Below are 10,292 nucleotides of genomic sequence, written 5' to 3'. Positions count from 1 at the left end.
ATCAGAGCCCTGCAAATCTGAGCCAGGCAGGTGACAAGGGGCCCCGTCCAGCACACCTAAGGGCCCCACATTCCCACACCTGGCGTGTAGATCCTATTGATTCACAGGCAGCCGACATTTGCTTACAATTCCTTTTATTTGACTGAGTAACCTGAGCGCATTCAAATACCAGGAGGAGGAGGGGAGGCTGAGCAGGAGCAGGGGGAGGAGGAGGAAGAAGGTAATTACCATCACTAAAGCCCCCTGTCAGTCCCTGCCCTTACCTGAGGTCACGTGACCCCCCCTGCTTACCGCAGCCAGCCCCCTCTCCAGGTGAGACGTCTCCGGGCCGGCGGCGGAGAGACAGAGAAAAGTTGTCAGACGGGTTGGTCGGGTGTGACACTGCGGCGGGGAGGGAGGGAGCCATTGTGAGCATGGACTGACAGAGCCCAGCTGGGATTGACGACTGGATCAGAAGAGGAAGAGATCGGCTGGAGGGGAGCGGGGCACAGCCAGGTAAGGAGGATGGGGGGTACCGACCTATGTGTCCACCTGATGGAGAGAACCCTCCGGGAGAGGGGCTGGGGAGAGCCTGGGATGGGAGCTCAGGATCGGGATGGGAGCTCAGGATCGGGATGGCAGCTCAGGATCGGGATGGGAGCTCAGGATCGGGATGGGGTATTTTCTGAGCTGGTAGAAGCGAAGTCCTGGTCTGGGGGAGACTGGAGGACATGGTTCTGATCTGGAAGTGGCATGAGTATATTCTGATATGGCTGAAACAGGCAAAGGTTCTGATCTGATTTAAGTTTGCAAGAGTTCTGAGCTGGCTAAGGTTTTGAGGACTGTCTGAGCTGGTGGGGGGGATGAAATGGTTCTGATCTGGTCATGGTTTGGGAGGTTCTGATCTGGTGATCTAGTGGAGGCTTGGGTATGTTTTGGCATGGCAGAGGCAGGCTAGGGTATGTTTAGGCATGGCAGAGGCATGCTATGGTTCTGAGCTGGTGGGGGGGATGAAAGGGTTCTGATCTGGTCAAGGTTTGGGAGGTTGGCGATGTTCTGATATGGTGAAAGCTTGGGTATGTTCTGGCATGGTTGAGGCAAACTAAGGCTGACCTGGCTGAAGTTCGGTGTTTTTGTTGTGTGTTTGTTTGTTTTGGTTTTTTTTTTTTTTTATTTGTTGGTTTTTTTTTTTTGTTTTTTTTTTTTTTTGTTTTTTTTTTTGTTTTTTCAGCTGGCTAAGGTTTGAGGACTTTCTGAGCTGGTGGAAGAATGCAAGGGTTCTGATCTGGTCAAGGTTTGGGAGGTTGGGGACGTTCTGATATGGTGAAAGCTTGGGTATGTTCTGGCATGGTTGAGGCAAGCTAATGGTGGCCATACACGCACAGAATTTTGGCCGAAAATGGTCGATTTAGGAAAGATCGTTAGATTATCGGGCCGTTAGTGAACACAAGTTTACCGACGATTTCGATCCTGCTCCAGGCTAATGTCGATGGATCCATAGCGAAAATTCTTATCGCTTCAACTAAAGTGTATACGTCTATGGTAAAATCGAAACGAAAATAATACAGTAAAACCTTGGTTTGGTTGGGGGTTCTTGGGGGAGTTCAGGCCCCGGAGCTGGCCCTGCAGGCCATCGGGCGAGCTCTGTTTCAGGCAAGGAAATTGATTCTGAGGCGATGGATTTCACCAAGGGCCCCACTGGTTAAGGAATGGGTTGCGGCTATGGGTGACACACTTAGATTAGAGAAGTATATATATCAACATAGGGGCAGCGTGGGTAAATTTGACCGCCTGTGGGCTCCGTGGCTGGCTGTACCGGGGCTTGCCCCGGTGGAGTTGGTTCTGAACAATCTTTTGGCGGGGGTGAGGTGAGGCCCGGGGACCATTGTTACACAAAAGATCACTGTCAGCTCTGCTTGAGGTTGCTGTATCTGGTGGGGGTGCGGGGCAGTTGGGTCGGACTATGGTATGTTTTCCTGTCACATATGGGGATCTAAGTTGGTAAATATGTATGCTATTACTGCAAGTTTTTTCATGCACTTGAGTACTGTACGTATTCTGGACTCTGTATTTCTGTTCTTTTTTTTTTTTTTGTGTGTTGATGTTTTGTTTGACATCTTTAATAAAGTTTTTGCCTGATTTAAAAAAAAAAAACCTTGGTTTGAGAGTAACTTGGTTTAAGAGCGCTTTGCAAGACAAGCAAAATTTTCAAATACATTTTGACTTGATATACAAGCGATGTCTTGATATACAAGTAGCCTCAAGTCACAGCTAAGTATAAAAGAGAAGAGAGGAGCCTCTAAGTGTAGCAATATGGTTAAATTTAATGAAGGTTCAACATTTAGCAACTCACATGGTTGATGATTGGAACAGGCACATCTAAGGATGCAGGCATCCGGGGTAAAGCTGTCCACATAGACCATCTTCCGCACCGACATCTACGTCATCCCTTCCATGCTGCCCCTCGCTTTCAGATCGCTTTACTGCAGGGTGGTCTTCCCGGTCAGGATTACAGACTGGCAGCCGGCGGTGCAGAAGATAGTCTATGTGGACAGCTTTACCCCGGATGCCTGCATACTTAGATGTGCCTGTTTTATTCATTAACCATGTGAGTTGCTAAATGTTGTACCTTCATTAAATGGAACCATATTGCTACACTTAGAGGCGCCTCTCTTCTCTTTGATACTCTGTAGCTCCTGCTGGATTTTGCTTCTAATCCCCTTATGGAAGTGGCTATTTGTGGATGGACATTTTATGCAACCTATCGTAATGCTATAATCTTTTTACATGGACTATAAACTGAAGGACTTATGAATAAATGGTTGTGGAACGAATCATCTGAGTTTCCATTATTTCTTATGGGAAATTTTGCTTTGATATAAGAGTGCTTTGGATTACAAGCATGGTTCTGGAACGAATTATGCTCGCAGTCCAAGGTTTTACTGTATACTGAATCGTACTGCACATATTGTTATCGAACGATCATTCTGCTCATCAAAACGATTCTTGAAACGAGTTTATTCTATTGGTTAGTGATCAATTCGCTTTCGACCGCCGAAAAATCGTTCAGTCTGCAAACGGCCGAAATTCTGTACGTGTACGGCCAGCATAAGGTTCTGACCTGGCTGAAGTTCGGTGTTTTTGTTGTGTCTTTGTTTTTTGTTTTGTTTTTTTGTTTTCTTTTTCAGCTGGCTAAGGTTTGAGGACTTTCTGAGCTGGTGGAAGAATGCAAGGGTTCTGATCTGGTCATGCTTTGGGAGGTTCTGATCTGGTGATCTAGTGGAGGCTTGGGTAAGTTTTGGCATGGCAGAGGCAGGCTATGGTATGTTTTGGCATGGCAGAGGCAGGCTATGGTTCTGACCTGGCTAAAGTTTGGTTGTGTGTGGTGTTTTGAGCAGGCTGAGGCAAGGATGTCTATTGATTTGTCTTGGACTTCAACCACTCACTCTGTCTTGGAGCTGTCAGTGTCACTATTCCCTAGTAAATGGGACCTTTGCATGGTTCTGTACCAGTGTACCCCCTATATGACAGCTACTACAGTAAAGCTGACTTGAACTTTGGTGAAATATGTGGTGTTTGGTGTGCAGCCAAAATACTGTGTGATTGGTTTCTGATCCAGCTTGAGTTTTGCTGATCTACCCACTGTGTACTGATCTATCATAATCAGAGAGGTATTTCTCTTCTGACTTGGACTATTGGTGGATATAAGAGCCGGTTCACATATGAGCGATCCGACTTGCCGGGGCGACCTCACAGGTCGCGGTGCGCAGCTCACACCGCGACCTCGGAGCGGCCGGCACGGACTTAATAACATTGAAGTCAATGCAGGTCGCTCCAGGTCGCCCCAAAGAAGCTCCGGACCCTTTTTCTAAGTCGGAGCGACTTGTGTCACTCCTATTAGAACGGGTCCACAGCTTCTCTATGGCAGGCGACCTGTCAGGCGACCAGGTCGCCCCAGTGTGAACGGGGTCAAGACATCATTTTTGTAGCGACTTAACAGTATTGTTGATTTTACCAAAGAAAGGTCATTTGAATTTGCAGCAAAGAGATTACTTGGGCCCCATTCACATTTAAGCATAGCAGGAACTCTCATTCCTGCATGCGTTTTTGGTGTGTTTCCACTTGTTGTGTGTAGAGCAGCCCATTCACAATAATCACCCAAAGAAGCGCAAACTTTTTTTTAGGTGCGGAGCAAGGCACTTTCTTTTACCGAGCATTTTGGTGCCACACATCTGCTACCCTTGCTTAAGGTGCCATTAACAATGGTGCGCAAGTGTGATCATGCATTTGCAGCACGTTCCCAAAATGTGCGGCAAAGCGCCCATTTCCTGTGCGGTTTTGTCACATGTTCAGAAATGCGCAGATGCGAACCCGACCTGTGGCTGTGTGTTTGCAGACAGACCACTCAGTGTTGCTGATCTAGTTCAGCTATTTTACTTTAAACTGAACTCTAGGAAACTGGCAAAACACGCAAATGAAGTGCATGTAGAGCAACGTTTTTCAACCAGGGCGACTTGAGGTTTCTTCAGGGGTGCCTTCACAAAATGCCTAAAAATTGCCCCAAAATTGTATACAAGCCAGCAAGCAGGTGGATGAAGCCTGCCTTTTAATTACACAAAGCCAGAGGTTTTCATGGTGCACCATTACAACCTTCTAGCTGCTGGCATCCAATGACCCTCTGCTGGATGGAGAAAAACTGAGGGAGAAGAGAAACATTGGAATACTAGTCAGTACCAAAAGTGTATTGGATTTGGAAGAATGAATTGCCTCTAACATTGTGTGTATGGATGTATTCTAGTATGTAAAACTATCAGAATGGGGTGCCTTTAGACTGCCCATAATTTTAAAGGGTGCCTTGACTGTAAAAAGATTGAAAAACACTGATATAGAAAAACTGTTTTACCTGCCAAGGGATTTGTATTTGTCCATCCAGTTCTGAAATTTTCAATGCCCAGTCAGTGATTGGACAGTGAAGGAGCAGCAGCAGACTGATCTTGTGTGTGTGTGTGTGTATGTATGTGTATATATATATGTATGTGTGTGTGTGTGTATATATATATATATATATATATAATTCTGGATGCATGTGTAAAAACAGGTCACCTGAACGGCCCCAGGTACTGCCCAAGAGGCTGACACCCAGTAAAATGTACAAAGTTAGTTGTGTTTAAAAATCAATGCAATTCTAACCCTAGTTCCATGCTTTTTCTTTTCTAATGATATCTAAAAATAGATTTAGTCTTTTATTAATTATGCACGTTTGTGTCTCTTCCCTAGATGATTGAACAATCTAATTCCATACACATGTGTCTTTCCTGCACCTGGAAACATTGTTTCAATATGGTCTGACACATTTGTAAACATTGTGTATATGTAATGATTGGGCAGAGATTTGTGTAATGACTCCGCATCCGATGTATTTTCAGAATGCAAAAGTTTTTGCACCAGACGCACAAGTATGGGTAAATTCTGATGCTAAGAAGCACAGACATTTACAAAAGCGCAGCCCCACACAGCCATTCATTTGTTTGGCAGGCTGTACGTGCCTGGAAATTACACCAGGTACATAAAATGCCTGTGTAAGGCCTGTATGGATAAACCCTTAAGCCGCCATTCACACTGGTGCGATTTGACCCCTTCAAATTCGCATGATAAGTCGCACCCTATTTGTGCCTAAGGAACAATAAAAATTGGTGCGCCTCTGACTTGCACCAGTTTGAAAAAAGGTTCTTGCACTATTTTTGGCGATTTCATGTGCGACTTGCATTGACATCTGTGCATGAAATGAATTGGTTAATTGATGTTGGCAAGCCGCATATGAAATCGCACTGACTGACGGCTTTGAAATCACGCTGAAGTAGTCCAATTTCAACGCCGCATTCAGTGTGAATTGGGAATGAAGAGGATCTAAACAGTGGAAGCTGTGCTCTATAAAGACCAGTAGAGCAGTGGTCCTCAACTCCGGTCCTCGGGGTCCACTAACAGGCCAGATTGTAAGTATTACCTTGGGGAGATGCAGACTAGAATACTGCAATCACTGAGCAGCAAATGAGATCACCTGGGATGTCATTTAGTTATCTTGCAAACCTGGCCTGTTAGTGGGCCCCGAGGACTGGAGTTGAGGACCACTGCAGTAGAGGATGGACTAGTCACCAGTTTTACCTGTAGGCTTCCTGCAACTGATCTTTTCCCATAACTGACATGATATGTCTTGTTCTGTACTCGGGGCCGGTGCTAGACTATTTTACGCCCTAGGCAAGACCAGCCACTTGCGCCCCCCCCAAAAAAAATAAAGAGGGTAAGGGTTAAAAACTTCTCTATGTCATACCCAGTGACCCTGATCTGATGGTTCCTCCATGTTATGCTGTCGTACCCAGTGACCCCCATATTCCTCCATGTCACACCTGGGGACCCTGATGTCATTCTATGTCACACCCAAGGACCCTGATGTTACACCCGATGACCCCCTATCCCCCATGTCACACCTGGTGACTCCGATTCACCATGACACACCTGGTGACCCGATTCCCTTTCACACCAGGGATCCTCCATGTCACACCCAGGGGCCCCGATCCCCTGTTCTGGGGACGCTCACTGAGCGGTATGAAGAGAGTGGCCCGCGCTCTGTCCTCCTTCACTGTGATTCCTTTTCCTAGGATACTCCTCTCCTGGACCACAGTACTCACCACAGCTCCAGCCGAAGAGGATCATCATGCAGGCAGCACTCCAGTGGGCTCCCTTCCTGCCTCTTGGGGGCCATCCCAACATTGGTGGAAAGCCAAGGCTTGGTAGTTCCACCACTGCCCCAGACACCTAGCATCTTCCTCTGTCCCTTCTTCCTCCCCCACTGCTGCCCCTCCCCTCAGCTCACAGGGATCATTAATAAAGGAGAGTGCCGACTTGTGGCTGCGCCCCTAGGTGGCAATGCGCTCTAGGCGGCTGCCTAGTTTGCCTAGTGGAAGCACCGGCCCTGTCTGTACTGTGTAATTGTGTGGAGGCAGCCATCTTGGTAGAGGAATAGACTCTCAGGTTAGAGCTGCCCCTAATACCTTGTGATCTGATGGTGGAGGAGGAATGTTTAAGAAATACCAGGAGAGCTGGTAAAGGCACAGATCCATAGAATGGATAAAGCAGGGAGATCCTTGCATTGCAGGTCCTCAGGTACAGCTTCCTCTCCAGCAAGGAGAATCATGAGCAGCACAGTTGAGACCTAACCAAATTTCACTCCAAAACTACTCAAACTAGCAATCGGAGACAGAAGTGCCTTAGGATGTACACAGTGGTGAGGCTCAAGGCACAGGAGGTGTGCTGATATTTTCTCAAAAGGAATCAGCCCTGCAAGATTCTCCCTGCTGGACTACAGAACACTGCCCCCTCTCATTTACATACTATAATGGGGAGGTGTTCTGGATTCTTTGTTGAATTGCCAGTGTGGCGTTAAGGTTAACTTCCGACTTCAATGTGTTTAAAATTACCAGTGAGCTCTTACCCCATCTTGTCCTATCCTGAATCTGCAGTATAGGTCAGGATGCAAATGATTTATTAGTCATTTTAAATGATTAGCCAGTGATCTATTTGCTTGTATGTATGTGATTCCACTTCCTTGGAATCTCCCCTGTTTTTTGGATATACAGCAGATATACACTGATCAGCCATAACAAGATCGCTGACAGATACAGTGAATCACATTGATTATCTCATTACAATGGCATCTGAAAATCGTTGGGATATTTTAGGCAGCTAGTAAAAATGTTTCCCTGAAGCTTGACATCAAAAGCAGACAAATTGGTTCTTGCAGTTTGTTGTGTATGGGGCTGTGTAGCCGCAGACCGGTCAGGGTGTCCATGCTGACCCGTGTCCGAAGGCAAAACTGCCTACAAGCAGAGATGTATAGTAACGAAGTAGAACTACTTAAGTACTGTACTTAAGTACCGAAATGCGGTATCTGTACTTTCCTAGAGTAGAATTTTTTTCTCCTACTTCTACTTTTACTTCACTACATTTTTTCGATGATTTCGATACTTCTACTCAAGTATTTTTTTTTTGTGCTGCTTAGTTACTCGTTACTTTTAAAAAAATTACCACTGCCAGAACAGTAGATGGCAGGTTGCATAAAGCTCAAAAAAATGTGTATAATGTCATTTGTAAATCAGCGCATACGAAAAAAAGGCTGTGTATAATAAAAGCTGCTATACCAAATCTTTCTAATAAAAAGAAAATATGAAACAAACAAATAAATGGTGCTACAGCGCTTAAAGTGCATCAAGAAACTACTAACAAACACAGGTTAATCATTTGAAATAATAAAAAACAATATGATGTTCAAACATTTGACTTCTTTCTTTAATAACTACATAACACAGTACTTGTACTTTTACTTTCAGTACTTGAGTAGAATTTTTTTTTCAAAACTACTGGTACTTTTTACTTTTAGTACTTAAGTAGCAAATTTTTTGAAAAAACTACTTGCAATACTTAAGTAAAAAAAATGTTGAATACTTTAGTACTTCTACTTAAGTAACTTTTTCTGCGAGCACTTCCACTTCTACTTAAGTCACTTTTTGATCGAGCACTTGTACTTTTACTCAAGTAGAAATTTCGAGTACTTTATACAAGTCTGCCTACAAGCATGTGAGCATCAGAACTGGGCCACAGAGCAATGGAAGAAGGTGCCCTGCTCTGATTTACATCATGTGGACACGTGTGCATGTGTCACTTACCTGGGGAAGAGATGGCACCGGGATGCCGTATGGGAAGTAGGCAAGGTGGCCGAAGCAGTGTGATGCTTTCAGCGATGTTCTGCTAGGAAACCTTGGGTCCTGCCATTCATGTTGATGTTACTTTGACACGTTCCACCTACCTAAACATTGTTGCTGTCCAAGTACACTTCTTCATGGAAACTGTATTCCCTGATGGCAATGGCCCTTTTTTTAGCATAATAATGGGCCCTGCCACACTGCAAAAATGGTTCAAGAATGGATTGAGGAAATTGAGTTTGAGGCGTTGACTTGGCCTCAATTCTGCAGATCTCAGTTCAATTGAGCATCTGTGGGATGTGCTGAAAACACGTTTGATCCATGGTGACGCCACCTTGCAACTTACAGGTTTTACCGGATCTTCTACTGATAGCTTGGTGCCAGATACCACAGAATACTTTTTATATAAACAAAAAAAATTTTTTATTTTTCATAATGCATAACAATTCAAAAAATTATTTTAAAAATTACAACCCACCCCCCCCCCCCCATCTAGAACCCACTCCTTCCCTCCATCGTTCTTCAGTCTCCTTTTTAAATTAATTTAATTTGCTGTATCTGTGGTCTTAAATTCTACCCAACCCTTATAGATCTTTTCTACCTTTTTTAATACCTGGTCTCTTACTGCTGGGCTTTCCATAGCTAACCAGTATTTAGGTATGAGAGATTTAGCGGTGTTTATTACCCAGTTCCCGACCACCCGCCGCCTTTTTACGCTCAAGCAGGCGAAATGACGTAGACTTACGTCGCCCGCCTTAAGAGGAGCTAGGGGGCGAGTGCGCGCCGCCAGCGGCGCGCTCCTGCCCCCGATCGTCAGCAGGGAAGCTGGCACGTGTGTCTGGCGGCTCCAATTGCCGTCTAACACCTGCGATCGTTCCCCGCTGAGAGAGGATGTTTGGCTGTTGTAAACACAGCCGACCGTCCTTCTCCCTGGGATGATCGCAGAGCACATGTGATCCTGCTATATAGGATCACGTCTCTGTGGTCGTCTCAGAAGCCATGTCCCCCCCACAGTTAGAATCACTCCCCTAGGGTCATATTTAACCCATTGATCACCAATGTTAACCCCTTCCCTGCCAATGTCATTACTACAGTAACAGTGCAAATTTTTAGCACTGATTACTGTAGTAATGTCACTGGTCCACCCCAAAAGTGTCAAAAATTTCACGCTTTCAAACTTTTGCGCAAACCAATCAAAATATGCTTTATTGCAATTTTTACCAAAAATATGAGGCAGAAAACAAATTGGCCTAAAATTTTAAAAAATATTTTTTTTTTGGGAATGTTACATAGCAGAAAGTGAAAAACGTTTTTTTTTTTTTTTTCAAAAAATTGTTGCTATTTTTGTTTATAACGCAAAAAATAAAAATGGCACAGGTGATCAAATACCACCAAAAGAAAGCTCTATTTATGGGAAAAAAAGGATGTAAATTTAGTTTGGGTACAGCGTCGCAGGACCGCGCAATTGTCTGTTAAAGTAACGCAGTGTCAAATCGCAAAATGGGGCCTGGTCATTAAGGAGGAAAATCTTCCGGTCCAGAAGTGGTTAAGTGTGGT

At 44.8% G+C, this 10,292-nt stretch overlaps 1 protein-coding gene across 1 annotated transcript in view; it reads left to right on the top strand.

Moving 5' to 3' along the window:
• Positions 1–275: 275 nt before the first annotated feature.
• The window catches only part of LOC309561466 (phospholipid-transporting ATPase IC-like), a 160,088-nt gene continuing 150,071 nt past the window's right edge, over positions 276–10,292 (top strand). The window contains exon 1 of the mRNA XM_082265404.1: positions 276–495. The gene's annotated coding sequence lies outside the window, so the exon portion shown is untranslated. The remainder of the gene's footprint in view (positions 496–10,292) is intronic.

Source organism: Pelophylax lessonae, assembly GCF_965119305.1.
Source record: "Pelophylax lessonae genome assembly, chromosome: 1".
In the NCBI taxonomy this organism is placed as follows: Eukaryota; Metazoa; Chordata; class Amphibia; order Anura; family Ranidae; genus Pelophylax; species Pelophylax lessonae.
Note: the sequence above shows the minus strand (reverse complement) of the source record. Positions and strands in the feature narration are given on the sequence as shown.